This window comes from Balaenoptera musculus, chromosome 13 (genome assembly GCF_009873245.2).
Source record: "Balaenoptera musculus isolate JJ_BM4_2016_0621 chromosome 13, mBalMus1.pri.v3, whole genome shotgun sequence".
Lineage (NCBI taxonomy): Eukaryota > Metazoa > Chordata > Mammalia > Artiodactyla > Balaenopteridae > Balaenoptera > Balaenoptera musculus.
The window spans coordinates 82,092,351-82,116,832 of NC_045797.1; the positions used below are offsets into that span (position 1 = coordinate 82,092,351).

The 24,482-nt window shown below is 48.8% G+C and overlaps 1 protein-coding gene across 1 annotated transcript in view; it reads right to left on the reverse strand.

Annotated features, from left to right (window-relative positions):
* Nucleotides 1–24,482, reverse strand: part of LPIN1 (lipin 1) — a 171,040-nt gene that overhangs the window by 17,651 nt on the left and 128,907 nt on the right. The gene's annotated exons all lie outside the window — the stretch shown is intronic.

Genomic DNA, 24,482 nt, shown 5'->3' on the forward strand with positions numbered 1-24,482 from the left:
GCCCATCTCCAGTATCACCCCTTTGTGAAACCTCCCCCCCCCAACCCCATTCACTCTTTAGTTGTTCCCTTATCTGAATACCCAGAGACTTTGTTCATATTTTACTACCATACATAAAGCACTGTCTTCATCTCTGCATGCCCTAGATAGAAGTAGATACTTGGTAAGTGTTCACTGAATGAGTACAGGAAAGAATGAGCACAAGCTTCTTATAAACGCTCTGAGAAAAAGAAAAAGAGTCAAAGCGGAAGGGAACCTGCACACCATCCGCCACTAGATCCCAGCTTCAGGACCAGGCAGCTCTCAGCCCTTGGTCTGGAGCCTCTCGGCAAGGGGAGCTGACTTTCTGGAGGGGGAGGGGAAGTGGGAGGTTCCTAACTTGTGGAGGAACAATGCACAGCTAGTCAGAGAGAAAAATGACCCTCATGTCAGCAGCATGTCAGAAGTACTGAGATCTAGAAGCTTCTGCATCCAGCTCAGCTCCTGTACAAATGTGGTCCAGCACTGGGCATTCATTTCTTGTGCTCAGGCTCTGATCTCTCTTTATGTTTACCTAGAAAATGGGATTTCCCGCGTGCCCAAGCTAGGAAGCAGCACCGTTCCCTCATTTCTAAATGAACGGTTTAAAAATAAGAGGACAAAAATGACCCAAACCGGTGGTAAATCTGCTCATCTGAGATCTTCATCCCTGTCCCAAGGCCCTGAGTCCTGGATTACAATGATCCCGCCCAGGAAGGGAGAAGAGCAGCGACAGCTAGTGACCATCCACTGTGCACCAGCTGCTTGACCCGCACAAACGGCTTCAAGGTAGATGTCACCATGCTCTTCTGCCAGATGAGTTCAGAGGCTCAGAGAAGCAGAGGAACTTGCCCAGGGCACCCAGCTTGTCAAGTGGGGCAGCCGGCCGCACTCGAGGGGTTGGCTCTCCAGCGCCTCGCCCACTGCACTGCTAAGACAGCCTCCCACGCACACTGGGGGCTGGGGAGCAGGTAGCAGAGCCAGCTGGCTTCCTTTGCTGCTTGCCCTCTAAATGACCCCCCTTCAACTCTTTATCCCACGTGGGAAGGACACGGACTCTACAGAGGGTTTGAGGGAAAGCTCCATCTACTCAGGGAAAACTGCAGAGAGGAAGGCAGAAGCTGAAGCCTTTGTTCTTCTTTGGATGAGCAAGCGTACCCACCGCGGACCAGGTGTGCCTGGCCCTCCCCTTCACGGCACCGCGGGAGAACCCGCACTGCCCACACCTTGACTGTGGGGCAGTTCGTCAGGCCTTGGGAGTATAACCCTGGTTTAGGGTTGCACATAGGTGCACTACCACTTTTTTACCAAAGCTTGGCAAAGGCAGAGAAGTGAGAAGGTCATATATTACAGGATGTGAAACTAAGTTTCAGGCTAGCAAACCCTTGATCAGCCTTCCTCAACAGTATCGTTATGGAGCATGTCAGAAACACTCACTGTATAAGCCAAACACTGCCTCATTTCTTTGGAACACAAAGGCAAAGAAAAACACCGAGTTATGATTCTTATGGCAAAAACAAATGGCACATCAAAAAGGCAGGACCTTCCCTCTGGGAGAGCAAGATGCCTAGCAGTGGCAGAGAGATTTGCACCATTATTTCTTACTTATTTATTCATTAACAAAAGTGCATTGGGTGATTACCAGGTCCCAGGCACTGTCCCAGGCCCTGGAGATGCAGCAGGGACAAGATGGACAAAATTGCCCCTCTGAATGCAGCTTACATACCAGTGGAGGAAGACAGACAGACGAGGCAAGTTCGCAAAGCACAGGCAACATAAAAAGGTGATGCACACTGCAGAAAAGATACAACGAAGCAGGCAAAGGAATGAGAAGTGCAGGCGGCACCGTGCAGAGCACCAGCTCCCACAGTGCCACTCCCCTAAGGAGCTTCTGGAAAAGGATGGATAAAGGAAGGCTTCCCAGAGGGGGTGACCTTTGAGCAATATTGGCCAGCAGACCGGGGGCAGGGAGGGTGGTCATTTCAGCCAACAGTCAAAGGCCCAAGTGCACACGCAGACAAATGTCCTTAGGGGTGTTGACTAGCTGAACGTATTAGTCAGCTCAGGCTGCTGTAGCAAAACACCACAGACTGGGGGCTCAAACAACAGAAATTCATTTTCTCCCAGTTCTGGAGGCTGGAAGTTCAACATCAAGGTGTCAGCAGGTTGGGTTTTTTGACGCTTCTCTTCTTGGTTTGTAGATGCCCACCATCTCACTGTGTCCTCACGTGCTCTTTCCTCTGTACCCACACATCCCTGGTGCCTCTACATGTTCAAATTTCCTCTTCTTATAAGAACATCAGTCATACTGGATTAGGGATCACTCTAAAGACTTCATTTTAACTTAATCACCTCTTTAAATGCCCCATCTCCAAATGCAGTCATATTCTGAAGCACTGGGGTTGAGACTTCAGCATATGAACTTGAGGGGATACCATTCAGCACATAACCCCTAGCTTATCAAGAAACAATTTCCCATGGATAAAGAAGAAGAGGTGGTGTGTGTGTATATATATATATGTGTGTGTGTGTGTATACACACACACACACACACACACAATGGAATATTACTCAGCCACAAAAAAAGAATGAAATGTTGCCATTTGCAGCAACATGGATGGAACTAGAGATTACCATACTAAGTGAAGTAAGTCAGACAGAGAAAGACAAATATTATATGATATCACTTATAAGTGGAATCTAAAAAATAATGCAAATGAATCTATTTACAAAACTGAAACAGACTCACAGAAAACAAACTTATGATTACCAGAGGGGATATGGAGGGCAGGAGGGGTAAATTAGGAATATGGAATTAACACATACACACTACTATATATATAAAGTAGATAAGCAACAAGGATTTACCGTATAACTCAGGGAACAATATTCAGTATCTTGTATTAACCTATAATGGAAAATAATCTGAAAAATATATATATGTAGAACTGAATCACTGTGCTATACATGTGAAACTAACATGATATTGTAAATCACTATACTTCAATTTAAAAAAGAAAGAAATTTAAATTGCCCAAAAAAAAAAAAGTTCCCCTTGATCCCTTCAGAGCAGAACTCCTCAAAGTGGTCATCCAAATTCATTGCTTCCATGTCCTCATTTCCATTCTTCCGAAAATGTTCTTCTTAGGATTCTAAAGCCTTCCACGGTGCCAAGTCCAATGCACCCATGTATCCAACCACCCAATGGGCATCCTAAATTTAACGTGTCCAGCATGGAGTTAAGTGGGCTCCTCCCTTTGCCTTTCCTAATTCGCTTTATCTGCTACCGCCATCTTGCTAGTTTAACCCCAAACACAGGAAACACCCTTGATTTCTCCTTTTCCTTTAAGCTTCCCATCTAAGCAATCAAAATCCCTCTGGCTCTACGTCCAGAATATTTCCTAAACCCACCTGCTGCTCTCGGCCCCATCACCCCTTCCTTGGGGGAAGCCTCCGTCCACCCGATCCTCCCGTTCACTGTTGCCCTCTGTTACTCATCCTTCCCACCACCTCCCCCGCCCCCTTAAAATACCTCAGTGACTTCCCCGTGCTCTCAAAACAAACCCCACCTCCTCCCCATGGCTTAGGGAGGTCCTGAGCAATCAGCCACCTGCCATTTTCTCTCGGCTCCCGTCATGTCCCTTCCCTCCCCTGCTGCCACACTGGCCTCCTTTCACCGCTCTGAGCACACCTGGCTCTCTCCAGCCCCAGGTCTCTGTACTTGCTGTTCCCTCTGCCTGGAAAGCCCTTTCCCCAGCTCATCTCATGGGTGAATTGTTCTCACCCTCAATGCTCAACTTTAGCACAGACCTTAGCCGGTCACCTCTCCAAAGCAAACACTTCCCCCACCCGGCCCCTGCAATAATTCTGCCTCGGGGCTTCCCTGGTGGCGCAGTGGTTGAGAATCCGCCTGCCAATGCAGGGGACACGGGTTCGAGCCCTGGTCTGGGAAGATCCCACATGCCGCGGAGCAACTAGGCCCGTGAGCCACAACTACTGAGCCTGCGCGTCTGGAGCCTGTGCTCCGCAACAAGAGAGGCCGCGATAGTGAGACCCGCGCACCGCGATGAAGAGTGGCCCCCGCTCGCCGCAACTAGAGAAAGCCCTCGCACAGAAACGAAGACCCAACACAGCCATAAATAAATAAATAAACAAATACTTTAAAAAAATAAAAAATAATTCTGCCTCACCTCCAGGTAGCACCTTTTAGAGCATCCTCTTGATTACACTGCTACTGTCTGTACTTCAACTACAAGGGCAACGCCACGGCAGCAGGGACCTGGTCTCCTGTCCCTGGACCTGTGCGAATAGAAGAAGGAGCCACAGCTGAGCAGAGGCATCAGCAGGAGACGTGAAGAGAAGCATTGGGGTCTAAGTGCTCACATGGCATCATCCTGGACCAACACACGTGGCCGGCCCTCAGAATGTTCTAGCCTCCAATGACTCAGGCCATTCAGAGGAGGTGTCTCAGGAGGACTTTAGTCCTGGCCACCTGAGATGCATTTCCCTCTCAGCATTAGGGAAAGACCCACTCAACCAAAAACCTTTATCTTTGCAGGAATCCCTGCTCCCTGGCCCCAACTAACAGGACAAGAATTTTCTCCATTGTTTGGTGTTGCGATTCTCCCTAGGACCCTCCATTAGCTCCTTATCATCTACAGGCACTCCAAGCCGTTGCATCCAGCCCAGATTGCCCACTCTGGCCTCATCTCTCACCACCAGCTCAGAGGGCCTGCACTCCAGGCATATAAACCCCAAGACTCCTGCATGCCCCACCTTTAAGCTTTTGCTTACACTTGTTCCCTGAGCCTGGATTGCTTGCTTCCTTTTTCTCCATCTCTCTAGAATTAAGCACTTCTTCCGAGCTAGTCCCACACCTCTATATTGATATTTCCCTTTTGAGCCTCTTACAGCAAGTCTCTTGGATCGATGGATACCAGTTTACTCCACTAGATGGCTGTAAGACCCTAACACCAAACTAAAGTTGTTACTAGAGTATGATCCACCATGAGTCACCACAGGAAACATGGCTGGGGCAGGACAGCTGAGACGGATGCCACAGTAAAGATCTTACAGGATGGGGTGGAACCCAGTGTGGGGATGCCGGCCGGTGTAGGAATAGAAGTGGACTTGGAGTCAGGCAGGGAACAGTGTTCAAAACCCACCTCTGACGCTTCTTAACAAGGCAGACTTGAGCAAGCCACTTCCCTTCATCCCTAAGCAAGATCATGAACCCACGTGGTCGTTTCATGTGACGATTAAATGAGATCACGTAAAATAGCTGGTGCCCAGAGTCAGTAATTGCCCATCCCTCCTCCCTCCCCTCCCTGTGGCCTCCCCAGGACTCTGCTGTGAGGCATGCTGACATTTTGTGACCTCTCTGCCTCTATCTCCTGCTCTCGGCTCTGACCTGAATCTCTCAGGTCTGAGGGATACACTTTGGGTGATGTCACCCCAGCCTTCCCCAGCTTATTCCCATCCATAGACTTCACTGTCCCAGCCCTGCCCCTGCTCACCTACCCTGATGCTGGCAACCACGTGAGATTTCAAATCTCAGACACAGGTTTAAGTTCCAGCTCTGCCGCTCACAGGTCGTGTGATCTTAGACTCAGCAAAACATGTCTACGTGGGGTGGTATTTATCCCCTCACCAGCCATGCGTTCAACCCTCTGGCTGACGTGTGAATGTTCTCTGTGACCTGCAGACCCCACGCTCATTGTTGTTACTTGGAAGTCAGGAAGGGCGTTTTCTCCACTGTTCTCGTATCTGTGAAATTTAGGTTACTTGGCCAAAATTACAGACCGTGTCCTGTTGTATGATCCCTTAGGATAGTCTATCTAGCTGCCACTCGACGGTGGGTTTCTTGCAGGTGGAGATGGTGTCTTCTCTCTGTCTTCCCCTTCCCTGGCACAGAGAAGATGCTCAGAATAAGTTTGTCGTGGGCGTCAATGATTCGCTGACTGAGTGACTCCAGTTTAACCGAACCTGTCTTCTAACATCTCTAGGCCCATTTCTTCATCTGCAAGATGGAGAGCACATGGCCCCAAGAGGCAAATGTAGTGAAGGTTTTCTTCATCCCTCTCCTTTCCTTCCCTCTCCTTCATCCGTCCCTTTCCTTCTGGAATTCTCCTCTGGACAGGTGCCCCACCTCCTGCCCAAGCTCCAGGGGTTCTCATACCCCTCGAGGTGCCTGTGTCCAAAGGAAAGCCTGTAGATGAACTACGTGCTCAGTGTGTGAGCTTGTGACATCAGCGCCTCACGGAATGTCTCATCAGGTGCAGTTCACGTGACTTACCTGATGGCTCACCTGTCCAGGACTATCCACACTCACTGAGAAAATGAATCACTTGGGGTTGGGGGTTAAAGGAGATTAGAAGCCTAAGTATTCTAAGCTGGTGAAAATTCAGACACTGAAACCACGGATAGGAAGCAAGTTTCTTCCAGGCTACACTCAAATCCACACCCCAGAGGAACATGGCTGAGAACAGACTATGATGTTTTCCATCCATCCAAATACCTACTGGGGTACAGTTCAAGCCCAGCCACTTCCTAGCTCTGTGACCAAGGGTAGGTTAATTTATCCCCTTGAGCCTCAGTTTCCTCATCTGTAAAATGGTGACAACAATACCTATTTAAAGCATTACTGGGATGATTAGAATAATTAAATAGATATATTAGATAAAATCAATAAAAAGAAGTAGATATAATAACTAAATACATAGGATAATTAGAAACAGAAACCCATTCTATAATGAGTACATTATTTGCCTGCATAATAAATACTCAATAAATGAAATTAAATTTAGTATTTTGACTCTAGACTCACTTTTTGTGTGACTTTGGTCAGGATCTTTATTTTCTGCACCCTAGAGTTTTCATCTGGAAATTAGAAACAACTTCCACCCAGCAATGCCATGGTGAGTGTAATGCGATATCGTAGACGTGAAACCATCAAGCCTGCCACGTGGCAAAATGTAATTTCCTTCCACGGCTTATCTGTTAGACAGGAGCTGGAGAAAGCAGGATGCTGAGATCATGTGTCCCTCCCTGCAGCACCAGAAGCCAAGGAGCTGCCCAAATTTGATTCTGGGATTCCACTTGAGCCCCGAAGCAATTCTTAGCAATGATGATGATGTGTGATGTTCGCCCCACCTACTATGTGCTAGGTTCTGAGATAACTGTTTCCTGGCTCCGTCCCAGGCTAGCTCCGGAAAGCAGAAGTTTTGTGAACGACAAACCTGTCCACAGGAGCTGGAGATCCTCCCGGGGAAACAGATCGCCCCTTCTCGGGCTGCCAGGCGCCCTTCCAGGGAGCGCGGGGCACACAGCTGCAGCTGGAGGCCGGCCGGGCCAGTGCACACTTGCCCAATTGTGTCAGGAACCAGTAGGAGAAACAGTGTCCGCTCTGAGATACACAATGCTGCTGTCAGCCTCCCTCTTCAGGTGCTGCCCACAGGGCACCTTTCCAGGGACAACGAGAGCTGTTCCTAATGCGTTCACTGCAGGGTGTCAGGACCTTCCCACGGGTCTGCTTTTTGCTTCAGTAAACTAGCAAATGGCATTCAGGTAACAGCGATAATAGGTGATGTCTTGAAAGGAACTTCCAGAGCCACCTATTTTAGCTCCATTTTCATTGTGAGAGGCCACTCTCCTGCCGGTCGTCATCCCAGGTGTTATTGGTAATAGGTATACTCTGTCCTCTTCGTAGATAAGAGGAGAGAATCATAGACTCTTTGAGCCAGAAGGAAACTTAAAATTCACCTAACCAGTGGTTCTCAAACTTTAGGTTATACGAGAACCACCCCCTTCCAAAGGGCCTGGGGAAACAGATTGCTGCACCCTGAGCCCTGAATGCCTGATTCCAAAGGTCTGGGGTGGGACCTGAGAACACACATTTCTAATGACTTCCCAGGTGGTGCTGAGGCCGAGGCTGCCAGCCCAGAGCCCGCACTTGGAGAACTGTGGTCCAGCCCCATCAGTTAACTTAATGGTGGAGAAACAGGAGCCCAGAGAGGGGAAGGGACTCTCCGGGGGTGACACCAGGAGTGAGGGGGTCGGCTCCTGACATGCAGGGCAGTCTTAGCCCGCCCACCCAGGGCCCTTCGAGCTTGCTTTTGCTGTGTAATTACCAGTGATACTCTTGTCTCTACCACTGGGAACTACTAACAGAAGTTAGGGTAGGGATTGCCTGGGATCTGTCCAATGTTTTCAGAAAATGGTCCCCAGATTTCTCAGGGGAGGAAAGAGCCGGGGCGATGGGGAGGGCTGGTGGCTCAGTGTGGCTGGGCTGGGGGCAGTGGGCCGGGAAGACGTGGCCGGTGAGATCCATTCCAGCCCGACCCCGCAGCCCACCCGGCCGGGCCCCAAGCCTTGTGAGAGATTCCCTGTCCGTACCTCCTTCTCTGCTCACCTGTCCCTCCATTTACCACTGAGCAGCATGGCTCAGGGAAGCTTGCCCCACAGCGGGTCACAGCCAGTAAAGAGACAGATCCTCACAATCTCCGTGCAGAGAAACTCAGCCCGCTTTGGCACCGGCTTTGGGCTCGAGTTCCCGTCCATTATACACACGGCCTTCATTCCCCTCACCTTGAGGGCGGTCTTGAGCATGAGGTTTATAATAAGCCGAAGCACCTCTCACGATGCCTGGTATATAACACGTGCTCCAGTCATCGCTTCACCCCTTGTAGTTCTAACCCTGGGCCAAATGGTGACTCATCAGATTTTTATACGCGCTGAAGACTGTGCCACACACAGAAAAAACAGCAGAGAATTAGAGATGCCTTCTCTGACGAGGTGGAAACTCTGAAAAATGCCTTCGGAGGCTGTTCTGCGGAGCTGACGGGAGCTGGTCCACTTGGGTAGGAGAAAGGGCCCATGGCGTTAGCATCTCCACCCTTTCTGGGGCTCGTTAAGGGTTTGCAAGAGCCTTTTAAATCTAGTCTGTTTTCAACCTCCTTCACGTGTCCCCTGCATTCAGGACCGACAGCCACTGAGCCACTGAAGCCAGAAGACCAGCCCCATCAGCCTTTAGCAGGAGTTAAACATAAATCTTTAAGTTAAAGGGTCCAGAGGTAAGAAAGGAAGCTACCAAAAAACAAACAAAGAAAACCAGATGGGACCAGCTGGGAACAAGGTGGTGATGAATATGACCTCCAACAGACCCCGTCTCATTATACGCTGATTTGACTACATCAGCATATTAAATGACACACCTACCGACGACCAGGGCCAGACATTAAGGACCAAAAAAGGATTAAAAGGGGGTGGCACCCCTCTCCCTCGAAAAGCCCCGCCCCTTCCCCATAGACTGATGCATATGCCTCCCCATCATTAGCCTCACTCCTCCTCCCTTTGTCTTTACTCTTTAAATTCAATTCCTCTTGCCACGTGGGCAAGAAATGGCTCTGTGAACTGAGTTCCCGCTTCTCCATTTTTTGGCCACTGAATAAAGCCTGTGCGGCATTGATCTCAGCTTCAGTTTCATTATTCCGGCTGCTCCTACCCGAACGGAAAAAGAACCCTTCCCACCAATACAGAGAGCCTTGGCCGGGCTAGGGCCCGAGCAGGGTCCATAAAATTTAATTCCATACCAGCTTAGCCTGGGGAAGAAACGACCTGCGGGAGAAAACAGAACACGGTAAAATCAAGTGATTGCACGAGTGTGGTTTATCAGTTCAGTCTAGCAATCAGGAGATATGAATGTTGTCCTATGAATTTTGTCCTTCCCTGACTTGGGTTTTTATGTAGAAACTACTTTTCGTTCAATCTACGTATATTAATTCATTAAATAGTAATAGGTAATACTTAGAATGTACTTAATAGGTGCCAGGAACTGCTTCAAATGTTCACAAACATTAATTCATTTATTCAATCTGCACAAGCTACAGGTATCCTCCCCATTTTAAGGGCGAAGATGCTGAGGCACAGAGAGGTTAGGTAACTTGCCCATGGACACACAGTTAATTAGCCCAGGCAGTGCGGCTCCTGAGTCATTGCTTTGAACCACTACTTACATGCCCTGGGCTACCCTCCCAGGATTCCAATTATCCCTGTGCGTGTCACAGGAAATCATAATTACCGATGTACTTGTTGGTCTGTCTCTTCAACACCCCCTGCCACCAGTCTAAAGCTCCTCCTAGCCTTTGATTTGCTCATTGTGTGATCATTAGCTGTGCGTGAGAGCTTGGCACGTGCCTGGTGTCATAGGCCCACAGCAAAAGTTGAAGGGACAAATGCAGGGGTGAAGAGATTATGGGAGAGCAAATTCGCGTATCAGTTTGAAAAAAAACACAGTGCAAGAAGATCTAATATTGATTGGAAAAATCCTCTATGTCAGAAAATTTATATGTATGTTATTATTTTTCATCTGCAAAACAAGCCGGTGAAGAAATATCAGCCTAATTTTACAGATGAGGAATGAAGGGGTTGAATAACATGCCCAAAGCCATTATCCCAGTATTCCCCAGGGTCAGAAAAAAAATTGTGAAAGTCTCTGACCTGGGAATAAAACAGATTACTAGGTGTTCTTTCTAGAGCATCCTTTCAAGATATCTAAAACTTCTGTGCTTCTTTGTGCTATTTACTACTCTGTAAACTGTAGAAAACTGATAGTAATGCAAATAATTCTTGTCCATGGAAATGCAAATGAATTTTGGTCCTTGGAGTCGCAACTGATTATTGCCCTGTGGACACTGAATTGTTTTGCATCTATTTGCAAATTCATTTCCCAATTCCTGACTGCCTGTGTTTGTGTGTTCCTTGAATTCTCCATTGAACCTGTTTTTACATTTTACTGGTTCCCTCATTAATTAATGAGTTAAATAAAATTCTTGGCATGTATTCATTATGTATTTCCATGAGAGTCTTGATTTTACCTTTAATTTTAGCACCAATTAGGTTTCAAATCCATGTTTGTTGGTTCTTTCCGATTAATTATACACACACATACACATATGTCACCGCTGATCACAAGTTCTTTATCATAAAGCTCTCTGTCAAAGGCAAACTAAGCTTGGCTAAAATGTCAAAGCAACACATATTTAAATAGGCCTTTTAAAAATTGTATTTGTCAGTATTGTCTATTAAGGACTGAATTAGAAAGGTTTGATTTGAGTAATGCGGCAGGTCATCCCCGGGGGCAGCCCTGGGTTCCCACTATAATATGTACCCCAGTCCTCTTTATTCTGTTCAGTCTTTGTTTCTGTGCTTGCCTGCCTCCCTTTCCACCAAATCCAGAGGGCACGAGCCACGTATTTTCTTCTGTTTCTCCTACCCTACACTGTAGCCCACAGCAAACCAACACATGGTCAGGGCAAAAGAATTCAGGGTGGATTGAATCGAACTGAACTGAACTGGGCCAGCCTCCAGCATCTACCCAGGAATCCTTACCTTCCCACAAAGCCAGGTCTTCGAGAACTGTCTTCCAGAGATGCTATCCTGAGAAACCTGGGGGAATCCCAGATTTTTCTCCCAGTAAGGTGACCAGAAGGTTATCAAGGCAGGAAAAATGGCTGCTGCCATCAGCAGACCCCGGGGTTAACAGGTCCGGTGCCCTTACCCATCCGTACACACACTAAATGAGACGGTGTGTCTTTAATGGAGCAAATTCTGGAGTCAGCTCCCGACTCAAGTCCTAGCTACACCAGCCCATGTTTCTCTGAGTTTCAGCTTTATCATCTGTGATGGTTAATTTTTCTGCATCAACTTGGCTAGACTATGCCTGGTGCCCAGATGTTTGGTCAAACACTAGTCCAGATGTTGCTGTGAAGGTATTTTTTTAGATGTGATTAACATTTAAATCAGTAGACTTTGAGTTAAGCAGAGGACCCTCCATAATGTGAGTGGTTTCATCCAATCAATTGAAGACCTTTGGAGGAAAAGACTGAGGTCCCCTGAGGAAGAAAGACTTCTGCCTCCAGACTCCCTTTGGACTTGAGCTACATCACCTCTTCCCTGGGTCTCCAGGCTGCCAGCCTGCCCTGCAAATTTCAGACTTGCAGCACCCACAACTCTGTGAACCAATTCCTCTCTCTCACTCTCCCCCTCCCTCGACCTCTTTCTCTCTCTGCCTTTTTCTCTTTAGATTAAAAAATATTAAATGACAGTCCAGGGGTGAACTTGCAGGACGGGGCTGTCTTGGATATTACAGAACAATAAAAAATTTACTTTCATAGACCCAGCGAGAGCCTATCCTACTTGGTTATTGTCCTGCAGATAAATGAAGGGCCAGAGGAAACTCTAATGCATCACAGTGAATTCTCTGCTCTCCGCTCTGTGTGGCCACCTCACTTCCAATAGGTGTCTGCACCTTTGCCTAAATAAACAGAAAACTTAATTCAACTGGAGAGTGGATATTTGCCTGGGATGAGGTGGTATCAAATCCATAATCCACCTGAAATGTTGCACAACTAAAAAATGAAAGATGATTCTAAAATCTGATCTCTTCTGAGGACCACTTTACCAACCGCAGAAAGGTCAGTGAGTGAGTAGGCTGTTGGGATAGTGTTTGGATGTTTTACATCACCCATAGTTCCCCAGGCTATTCCATCTGATCAAATGCAGACTGAAACCAAGAGGGTGCCTGCTGCCACCAGACTCTGCATTCACATCGAATTGCATGTGTGTCTATGAGTGCAGCTGTCCTCCTGATGCGGACGTCACTCCCCAAGGTGTGAACCCACCCCCTCAATTCCTATCACTATTCCATGTGTACCACCAAAAGCTCTGATGGGAAAAAGCAAGACAATAATTAACTCCAAAGCCACATTTCCCCTCTTCTGAAAATTCACCTTTACTCTATTTCACTTTGTACATAAGTTCAGCCACATAGTCTAATACAGCCCTGGAGAGATTGTACACTGAGCCCAAATATACAATAAAGAATGCTCTCAGGGGCTTCCCTGGTGGCGCAGTGGTTGAGAGTCTGCCTGCCAATGCAGGGGACACGGGTTCGAGCCCTGGTCCGGGAAGATCCCACATGCCGCGGAGCAACTAGGCCTGTGAGCCACAACTACTGAGCCTGCACGTCTGGAGCCTGCGCTCCGCAACGAGAGGCCGCGATAGTGAGAGGCCCGCGCACCGCGATGAAGAGTGGCCCCCACTTGCTGCAACTAGAGAAAGTCCTCGCACAGAAACGAAGACCCAACACAGCCAAAAATAAATAAATTAATTAATTAATTTAAAAAAACAAATGGATGCCATTATTTGGCATCTATATTTATAATTTACAAAAAAAAAAAAAGAATGCTCTCAAATATGGACACTAAATTGTTTCCCACTTTTAAATTTCCACACAGGAATTAAAGGCCAAAGAAATCGAATCTAAAATAATTCTCCTTTCAAATGTCTCATTCTACTCAGGATTAGAGAAAGAGGTCCTGATGGAAGTAGATTCTGGATGGATTTGTTCCGAAGCGGCTGCTTCCTGAGCTCCTTCCAATGGACGGGATGTGATTTTTTTTTTTAACACTTGCAAAGGGGCAGAAATCCAAAGCCAAGTCTCTCGTATGCCGCATTTTTCCAAAGATCCATGAAGAACCACAAGATTACCTCAGCACCACCCCCCCCCACCCACAAATGTTACAAAACCCTAGCAAATCCCTAGCTCTGTGAAAATTATGGTGGCGAGACCAGTTCACTGCACAGTTCAGCACTCAGCCAAACACCACTACAGATTTCAGAAATCTCTGTGAGAGGACAAGAAATGGAAAATACATGGAAAAAGTTCAATCTGCTTGGTTTCAGCTTCAGCAGAATCCCTGTGAGTCTGACCATTTGTTGGTCGCGTTTTTTTTCCAGAAGCACAAATTCAGCAGGAAGCCTTCACCTTGGAGGAGGTTCGCGGTGATGGCTGCAAATAGACTGCTCTTCAGAAAGTGACATTTGAGACACTGCCGTCTTCCTGAAAACCTGAGAAATTTGAAGTCTCCGCATTTATTAGAGGCTCCCTTCTGCCTCTTAAAGTCTCTTCATTTCTGTTTCCCCAGGTGTTCCTGGCACCCCCAGTGCCTAACCATGTATCACATCAATCTCTGCTCCCTCAGCAGAGCATACCACATTTATTTGTAGCGTTTTGTTTCCTGACAATTCCGTTTTGGTTTTTTTTCTCTGCGTTACTCAAGAAGATGGAATAATCCTCATAAAACAACTCCTTCCCCCGGCTCACAAAGGTCTTTATCCTTTTGTAGATAAAATCCACCATCACGCTGCTGTGGTTGAACCCACTGTCTGGGTCTTTCAAATCTTTAATAATCAGAGTTTACGATGTGAGCACTTCCGAGCAAGCCAAGCCCCACCTCCCTGGAGGATGGAGATCCAGAGACTCAGATTCAGTTGGTCTGGGGCGGGACTTACACATCAGTGATGTTTAAAATACCACCCCCCTCCCATTAATTCTAACATGCAACCAAGGTCGAGGATCTCTGATGGTAGGACCTCGAAGGTTCTCTGTTCTAAGACTTCTCACCAGCATCAGCCACAGCTGTAACTCTGATGGGGGCACACAGCTGCAGCCTCCCCAAGGACAACGGAGGCCCACAGGGTCTGTAAACGCTCTGCCTCCCCACCAAGAATCTCCTTCTCTTCATGTAAAACTTGCAAAGTTTATGCTCAGAAATTCCCAGCCAGAACGCACCGAGATGTATCAATTACTCCTCCTCCGTTCTGCATGAAGAACTAACAGGCCTGTAGGAACCAAATATCAGGGTTTTTTTTTTTAACCTGGACAAGGTGTCCACAGCCCCCGCTCTCCTGGAAGAACAGGAGAAGAGCTGGGATGGAGATGACCTGGATCTGAGCCCAGATGAGGCTCCGCCTTCCTCTCCTCAGGTGTGGAGTTGCTGGGAGCCCACCCGGCCAGCCTTGGGCTCAGAGGTTGAGAGAGGAGCGGGCAGAAGGTGGGTCCCCCCGCTCACACGTTTTCGGAGCTGGGCTCCGGGGGGCTCTGAGAGGGTCTGAGACTTGTTCAGCCAGAAGTGAGGCGCATCCTGGCGCAGGGGGCTCTCTGAGCGGACCCGCCCTTCCTCCTCTTGCGGCTTAGGCCTCGGGGACAGGCAGCCAAGCATCCCTGCAGGGGAGGGGGACGGGAAGCAGCTTTGAGGGAGGGGCCAGGGCCTGTGTCTGAACCTCTCCTGTCCACCTCGTTGGGGACAAAACGTGTGTCCAACTGGACGCCTTACCTGCCGCCCGTGCCAGCAGGTGGGGTGTCCTCGGGGCTGAACCACACAACGCGTCTCGGGCTGACTCTTCATCTGCCGGGTCCCTGCCCTCGGCTGGTCCTCTTCCCCTGGGCTTACAGGTAGGGGCTCCTCCGGACACTCATGTTCATGTCGGACATCGGAATTCATCCTGGGTTCCGCCCCAGGGGCCCCAGTTCCCTCTCCTCAAGCCGTATGACTGCCCAGCTCAGGGTCCTCAACATCTCCTCCGGGAGCTGCCCTGATAGTCTCTAGTGAGTCCCTTGGCCCGGCCCATCGCTCTGGCCCATGGCGTGACTGGCACTCAGGCCACCCCCTCCTTCATTTGAATGGCCACCAACTGCACGTGAGGCAAGACCAGACCCTCTGGCCTGGCCACACCGTGACGTGGCCACCTCTCGACCGTGTCTCCACACACTTCAAGCCTCTCCTTTAACCACATCAAGTTCATAAAGCTGCTCCCACCCCCCTGCTTCCCAGGTGGAAGACATCTAGGCATCACTTGAGACTCAGTCCAGGCACCTCCCTAACACCCACCGTCTCCGCCCCCAGATAAACTTGCCCTTCCCTCCACGCTGCCACCACCGCCTAGGACCCTGGACGTTTCTATCGCTGCACCTGCCCCACCTCAGCACACAGTTTCTTAAACATTCATCTCCTCCTGACCACGAGCTCCTCGGAGCCCCCGGAACCTGGCATTTTATCAGGCATATAGCGGGTCTGCAATGTATTTTACTCCTTCAGAGGCTGGCTCTATGGTCAAGTACTAGCTCTAAGGTACCAGACGCCACGCTGATTGTTCCATGAACACTCACTCTAGGCATAAAGCAGCTAATAAATAAATGGATTGGTGCTCTTGAGATTTGGTCACTGGATGGAATAAAAAGGATTATCCTTGAAGAGTTTGATGAGTGAAGAAGCCTTGTCCCTCAGGAAGAGTGGAAGCATGGAGGGGAGGGGAGGCGAGTGCTGGGTCTAGTCTCCGCAGGTCGTTTCTCTCTCCTCTTCCAGCTTCTTTCCTGCTCCTCCTCTGTGTAGCTCTTTTTGTTTCTTTCTCACTTTATTTTGTTGGCATCCTTTTATAATTTTCATCTGTTTTACTGAAACCATAATAATATATTCGCATAGTCCTAAAAGTCAAAGAGTGTTACTAGGAGACACAGAACCAAAATCTAGCCTGGCCTGTCCACCACACACATAGCCACTCTGCTCCTTGGAGACGGGCCTTTCCAACTCTTTGAGCTGTTGATTCTGGTATTTAATTTTTTCTATTTCTAAATAATATGAACGTACTATAATATTTCCATTAACCAAATTTAGATACTACTTATTGACTTACTATGATAGATGAAGATTTTATCTTTCATATAGCCTCTTTTCCCATCCCCAAACCTCTTAGTATAAACGCCATGGTATTTTGTATTTCTATAACTTTTTACTTTTCCTGGGGCTGAGAGTTGCTCCTTTTTTTATTGCTTATCATTCTTTCATTGTAGTTCTAATTCCTCCCTTCTCCAAAAAAAAAATGTTATGGGAGAAGAAAGCTTCCCAGTAGCATTTTTTCACATTGTCAGATACCTCTCTCCTTTTTTCTCCTTCTTTAACAAACAGAAAAAGAAAACACAGAACTCAGGATGAAACACCACCTCTCCTAAAGCACAGTGACCTCGCTGTCACAGGAGGCCTGGGCAGCCACCTCCCTCCCCAGGACGGCTCTGCCATCATGCTCCTCTCCAATCAGAATCTCTTCCCTCAACTGTTCTCTCGTTCTGTGGATCAGCTAGGTAGCACCAGCTGCTGTCGCAAATAAACCTCTGAATCTCAGAGGTTATCACCATGGAAACTTATTTCTCCCTCTGCAAAGTTCATCTGCGTATTTGGCAGGTGGCCTACTACAGAGTGATTCAGGGATCCAGGTTCCTTCCATCCTGTGGCTCTGCCCCGGAGACCTTCGCTTCCAGTGACGCAGAGAGACAGGGAATGTGAAGAAGGCACACCTGTTTTTCAACTGCTTTGGCCCAGACGTGGTCAGATCACTGCCGCTTTTAGTTCCGTCGCCAAGATGAGGGTGACACAGCCCCACCTAGACGTGGGGCTGGGGGCTGGGGGCTGGGGAACTTGGTCCCTGGGAGGAAGCTGCTTTTCAGCAATGACTCTCCAGGACAGCAGGACTCTTCAGAGGACAGCTAACCACCTCTGCCCTACCTCTGAAAGCTCAGGGTCTCCAAATGCCCTGTCCCTGCCCCATTTTCACACGAAGTCCAAATCCAATTAACATTTCCAGCAGGATATTATACAGCAGGAATTCAGCAACGGAACACGAGTGTCATTCCTTTGTGTTGCTAGGCTGCTGAAACACATCTGTGGCAAACAAAGAACAGAAGGCCGAAGACGAGTGCCGTTCACTCGCTCCCATGCCCCAGACGCTGTTTCCTCAGTTCACGCTCTGGTGCGTCCAATCGGTAGGTCTCATGGTGCCTGGCGGGTCCTCCCGTGCAGCCCAGAGTCGGTGTCTTTGGCAGGAGTTTCAGTGACACGTGCTCCATTCGCCCACCCAAGCAGAATTGGGTGCTTGCAGATATTTACGAATTGAAAGGTCAAGCTCTGCTTGGTGAGAGGCACAGGGCCTGGGTTGCATTCATCTCTGGTTGAAACAGGAAGTGCTTACCCCGTTTTTCAAAACGTGTTAGCTCGAAAAGGCACTGTGGCGCACACAGTGGTTCCACCCTGAGTAATTTGTGGAAGATGCTTCAGGTCTTTCTCACGGCCTGTTCCCTGCTCTGTGTCCTCTTGTCTCCACCAGCTCAGCCAGGACACGTGTTGGTGCCTCTCTTGTGTGCAGAGCTCTGGGCACACGGAGGGGTTGCTCTGATCTTTGCCCACTTCACCTCCATCGCCCCAGGGGCCACCCATACGCCTGCCACTCTCGGTGGGTGCAGTGAGACAGGGCCTCTTAACACTCGAGGTCATGCTAGATTTGGAGACCCCAGTTCCTGCTCTGCCTTTCACTCATCAGAGGACCTTCGACCAATCACAGTCTCTCTGAATGTCAATTTTCTCCTCAGTAAAACAGAGCGAATGTAAAAAGTGATCTGAAACAGCAATGACAATAAAACTTAGGATTGTGCCATGTCCAAAGCACAGACATGCCCATAATTCTGTGCCATTATTTGCTTCATAGCAGCCGCGTGGAGCCAGCAGGGCTAACGATGCTCTCCCACTTCACAGATGAGGAAACTCACGCCCAGGTAGGATGCCGGCGCCCGTAAGGAAAGACCGCAAGACCGACTCGGGTTGCAAATCAACCTTTCTGGACGTATACGAGGTGCCAGGCACTGCGATCATTGCTTCGGAAAAGAAATATAAGAGCATGTCCTTCTATGGGGCTCAGAGTTGAAGTGGGATGACACAGGGAAATGGAGACTTCCCTGCTCCTGGCCCGGCTCGGTCTTGCTCAGCAAGTCAGGATGAACTGAATGACGGGCGTGCGGCACCCATCCAGAGCGCTTCACAGAGACCGTAGGAAGGCGAGGCTTACACCAGCCTCGAGAGATGCTTGAGGCGCGCCCGGGGTGGGGGCGGGGACCAAGCCAGTGAGCTCAGGAATGTGCAAGCTCTCCGTAAACTGGAAAGAGACGCTCAGAGGGGCGCTACTGTAAATGCGGCCTATCAGCACGCCAGCTGAGAGGTGGCCTTAGAGGACTTGTTCCAATGAACATATTGTCAAAGAAAATAATCAATAACCAATCTATAATAAGAATAAAAAAGCGTTTTGGGCTTCCCGGGTGGCGCAGTGGTTGAGAATCTGCCTGCCAATGCAGGGGACACGGGTTCAAGCCCTGGTCTGGGAAGATCCCACGTGCCGCGGAGCAACTAGGCCCGTGAGCCACAACTACTGAGCCTGCGTGTCTGGAGCCTGTGCTGCACAACAAGAGAGGCCGCGATAGTGAGAGGCCCGCGCACCGCGATGAAGAGTGGCCCCCGCTTGCCACAACTAGAGAAAGCCCTCGCACAGAAACGAAGACCCAACACAGCCAAAAAAAAAAAAAAAAAAAAAAAGCGTTTTATTTGAGCCACACTGAGGACTATAGCCCAGAAGCCACCTTCCCAGATTACTCTGAGCAAGTGCTCCAGAGAAGCATGGATCCCAGCACAGTTTTATATCTTATCAGAACAAAGAACATGAAGTAAGTCAGGGATATATTTCTTCAACCTTAAAACAAACAAACAGACCAGCACGTGCACATCGAGTCAGTATGGCCTTGGCACCTGGGAAGGGAGTCCTATCATCAAAGGAGTCCCAGCATTGGTGTCCCAGGAACGGAGGCATTTAATCTTTATTTTAAAAATGGGCATTCTTTAGTTCTGGTCATTGTGCCCTTTTCGTTAATCATTAAAGCAGATGTACAACGTACATCTTTGTGGCTTGGTAGGCCACAAAGAAAGCTGTTCTAATTAGCATAAAATTCGAGTTATCTCATGTATAAGCCAGAATGACTTCCCCGGAACTCAATATGTGAACATTTCTTTTAACAATATGAACAGGCATATCAACTATACCGAAACAAACGGCCTCAGAAAAGCCATGTTTTATCCACAGGCATGGGTGAGACCCTCCCCACAGACATACAGGACATGCTCAGTTTTAATGTCTGCCCTTTTCATAAGCTCACGTTTTCATACATTGTACATCCACAGCCCTAAATTATTTCTTGTATCTGAATTTCAATTTTTGTACTTTAGCTGATGATTTTACACTGTTGTAAAAGGATGCTCGTTGCCAGGTACTGCAGTTCTGCTGAGAGAAAAAGCCAGGCCTTCTCTGAGGCCCAAGTCAACCTCATTGTCCTCACCACCCCACCCCACCCGCCCCACCCCCATCCCCGTCCCCAGAGGATGTCAAGGCTATCTCAGGAACCCAGGTCTGGAGCTTTCTCATCAGCTGCGTATTGCAGGGGTGAGGAGCTGAGAGCTCAGGTGAGATAGATGCCACCCAAGGTCCCACTCATCTCCAGGTGTCAAGGTTAGATCGCTCCCCCATCTTTTCTCCAGGTGCCGTGTAAACTGGAACAGACCTTGAGGATCTGGGGGCTGCTCAGCTCCCCTGCCCCAGTTCCTGCGACAGGAAGTGCTCATGGGCAGGAGACATGCCAGGCCTGGTTCCCCATTCCCTGGGAAAGCCATCCCAGGGCCCCCCCAAATTCACGCAAAGGTTCTTACCTGACCACTCGCCAACTTTCTCTCAAAGCAAGCAAAACCATCCTTAGAAGTTTCAAAATCGCTTTGGTTCCCTGGAAACAGAATTGCCCACCTGCCTCCCTTAATGCATGCAGATGTGCATTTAGCCCATCAGACCCTCCGCATCGTTGGAGGGACGGTCCCCGCCCTGTGGGAGGGGCTGCCAAGCAGGCCTCCTCCTCGCTGTTCCCTCTGGCGGGTGGGGGTGCTGAGCTTCTGTCGCACGATGCGGGTGCAGGCCGGCTGGGCCCAAAAGCGGCAGGCATGCCCCCTTCTCCACAGAGCCAAAGACGGGAGGAATTTTCTAGTTTGGGGGGGTGAAAAGAGATATTTAAACGCTCCAATGAAACTTGAGGCAACTTCCATAACTTCTGTCATTTGGGGGAAAAAAGCTGACCCGTGAGTGCCCATTTTCTTCACTTGTGCTCCATCAACCAGAATCCTGGAGGAGAGAAGGGCGATGGGCACCCCAGACCCAGCCTCCAAGTGTGCTGATGCATTAAGTACCGAATGATGTCACACGATGTCCAAACGACAGTTTTATGGCACTTCAAACAGATTAGGACAATGGGATCTCGGTAGTGCGAGCCCTGGCTAAACACCAAAGTCCCCATTTCCAAGTCGGTGCCACGTGCATCCCATCAGACAATTTACTGAGGGGACCCCCATCCTGCTGGAAGAACCTACAACCGCTCATTAGCCGTCAGTGTTGCTGGAAATGGGAAATAAGGACTTTTTCATTACTGTATTTTGCAGAAGTCAGTGTTAATAATGATTTAAATGATGACCCACCGTGCTCAAAAATCAAAAGAATCAAGCTGACAAATGAAACATAAAACACGGATACTTCTATTATAAACCCAAATCCAGCATCATCTCGCTAGGCTTAACACATCATTTTCTACCACATAATATTCAGGTTAATTTGAATTTCATTGGTGCTTTAGTTTTATCTGCTCTTAATTTTAAATGCATTTTGGTTTTATTATTGTATAAGGGCTCTTGCTTTCTGTTTACGCGCACTTAAATACAACTATATAAAAATAATTTAGTTCAACACCGCAACATTTTGAAGATCACTGTATTGTTTGAATTGGAGGAAAGATGCTACGTAGCATTTGTCCACTTAACACACACTCACCAGTCCTAAGAGGTTCACCTATTCGGGTACCGTAAACTTATTTCTGCAGAAGGTCCAGATGAAAACAATTTTACTGCATAAGAAATTATTTCCATTGTCATCCTTTGTGTGCTGCATGAAAACAAGAACACAAACTTTTGTCCAGAACCAAATCTCCCTCAATAAAACAGAGGTTAACCGCCTCACTCAGTCAACAGGCACTGTTTATTTTTAGGATATCCCTGAAATATGAATCAAAAAGACAAAAGAATAAAAGCGAAACTATCAGGCCACTCTGGAAGGAAAAATATAAAGTTCCCAAATGAATGTGTTCCTTGAAAATATAAACCATTTCTTCTTAGCTTGGCTCTGTCATGCATCTCGGAAAAGGATGTTTTTACAATCAGAGCAGAAATATGACTGGCGCTCCTACATTTACATTTCTTTGTTGCAAAATGAATGTAACTTGTTCGGATTCCAGCAGCGGAGAAAGCAGCAGAAGTCGTGGTTACTTTCCAAAGTGAAACCTAAAACCACCATCTCCGGTTCACAAAAGGCAGAATGAGTCACCGGAAGAGGCTACTTGCTTGCAAAACTCATTAAAAGCAATGCAAGGCTGAATGGACTTCCTGCACCAGTGAAAAGATCGCTGGCAACAGGACAGCAACTCAAGGCTCCAACAATCTGGGGGAGGAAGGGAGCCGTCAGAAATCCGGGCCGAGCCCAGGTCTGCTGGTTCACACGCACTCCAATCTCCTCCCAGCCGGGACCAGCGGACAGAGATGCCCAGGAAGGTGGTTCAGGCTGGCAGCTGTGCCTCCAAGGCTCAGGACACCCTGGAGTCGGTCGAGGCGCTGTATTGGGTTTCCAGGGGCCCCCATCCTTCAGCAGCTCCTTTCTGTGGCCCTGACCAGGCCAAAGCTAGATGTCAGCTGCTATAATACAGAAGCAGCTCCCTGGGGAACAGGATCCGGCCTCAGGTGTGTCCTCTGGAACTTGAGCGTGCATCAGAATCCTGGGGAGGATTTATTAGCACTGACTGTGGGCCCCACACCCAGGGTTTGATTCAGGAGGCCCAGGGAAGAGCCCAGGAACGTGCATTTCTAGCAAGCTCTGATGCTGGCGCTACAGGCCCTGAGACTATATACTTTTGAGAACCACGGATCTAAATGGGTCTTAGACCTGAATGACAAGCAGCCACAAACTGCTCCCTCCTCGAGGCCGGTTAATGATGTCTGACCAGGGGCCATGCCAACTGAAGGCACTCTGGTACCCGAATGGTCCCGCATGTTACTCCTTTCTCTCCCCATAAGCTCACAACACACCTGGCTGGCCTCCAAGGCAAGCACTGCAGGGAGGGGCCTTTGTCAAGCCAAGACAATGCATTTAAAGGGTGAACTGCCAACCAAAACAGACTGCGCCCCCCGGTGGCCATCTGGGGGCCGATGACTTCCAGGGCCAGCTTCTGTCTGCTCAAGTTCTGGTTTCCTGCAGACACCACGGCCTATCGCAGTGGTGGTGACACCCACCTCCACCTTCCACTGCAGCAGGAGTTGAAAAAGGGGTCAGAAACAGGAAGGAGACTCTAGTGGCGTTTTTTTTGGTTGGTTTGGGTTTTTTTTAATTTTTAAAAAAATTATTTTATTTATTTAATTTTTGGCTGCGTTGGGTCTTCGTTGCTGTGTGCGGGCTTTCTCTAGTTGCGGCGAGCGGGGCAGTGCCCGGGCTTCTCATTGCGGTGGCTTCTCTTGTTGCGGAGCACGGGCTCTAGGAGCACGGGCTTCAGTGGTTGTGGCACGTGGGCTCAGTAGTTGTGGCTCGTGGGCTCTATAGAGCGCAGTCTCAGTAGTTATGGCACACGGGCTCAGTAGCTGTGGCTCGCGGGCTCTAGAGCACAGGCTCAGTAGTTGTGGCGCACGGGCTTAGTTGCTCCGCGGCATGTGGGATCTTCCCGGACCAGGGCTTGAACCCGTGTCCCCTGCATTAGCAGGCAGACTCTTAACCACTGCACCACCAGGGAAGCCCTCTAGTGGCGCTTTTAACCACCTTATCTTTGCTTAGTGCAGAGACGGGATGCCCCGCCACCCCCCGCCACTGCAGACCCGTAGAAGCAGGGCACGGTGCTTTGTACAGACACTTTCAAGGGGAGGCAGATGAGTAGGAAATGATGGGTGATGTGACAAAGCTCCCTGGAAGAGCTGGTTAGGATGACACTCCTGCTGGAACAAGGAAGTCAGATTCCAGAGTTTCATTTTTTAAAATGGGGCCTGTGTAACTTTCCTCCACTCCTGTTCTCCTGTCCCAGGAGTGTACCAGGGCTGCCTGCGTTACCTTTTATAGGAAAGGTCACTCTGAGGTCCAAAGCCGGCGGTCACTGACCCATCGGCAATGTTCCTTGAGGTCTGATGACGTCACTGGCAAATCTGGTGGGGTGTATCAGGGTTTGAAAACAAGGATAGGAAGTATTTTGAATATGCAGGTGATTACAGCTGAGACACTGGGGAAATGCAAGCTACCGAACTGGTTTCCCCAGCACACGTGTGAGGGCTGCCTGCACAACCGAATGGAAACAGCATAGCCTACTGGCTCCACGGAGAGAAAGTGGTGATGGGCGAGCAGGTGGGGATTGCCGGGCCCAAGACTGCAGTTTATACTGATTTTTGCTTTCCAGATAAAAGCACCTACAACTTGAAATCAGGGTTGGAATAAATCTGTGATGTTCAGCTAAATGAGAGTCTGTTTTGTTTTTAAGATACAGAGGCATGAAGAGATGAACTGTTTGGATCTGGGCTTCAGGAGGAGCTCAGCCTAGTACCCTGTGGAGACATCTTTGAAGCATTTAGGGACCAATATTCTTACATTTATTCCCGAAACACTCAGGCTGACGCACACAGGTAAATCAATAGGATGTC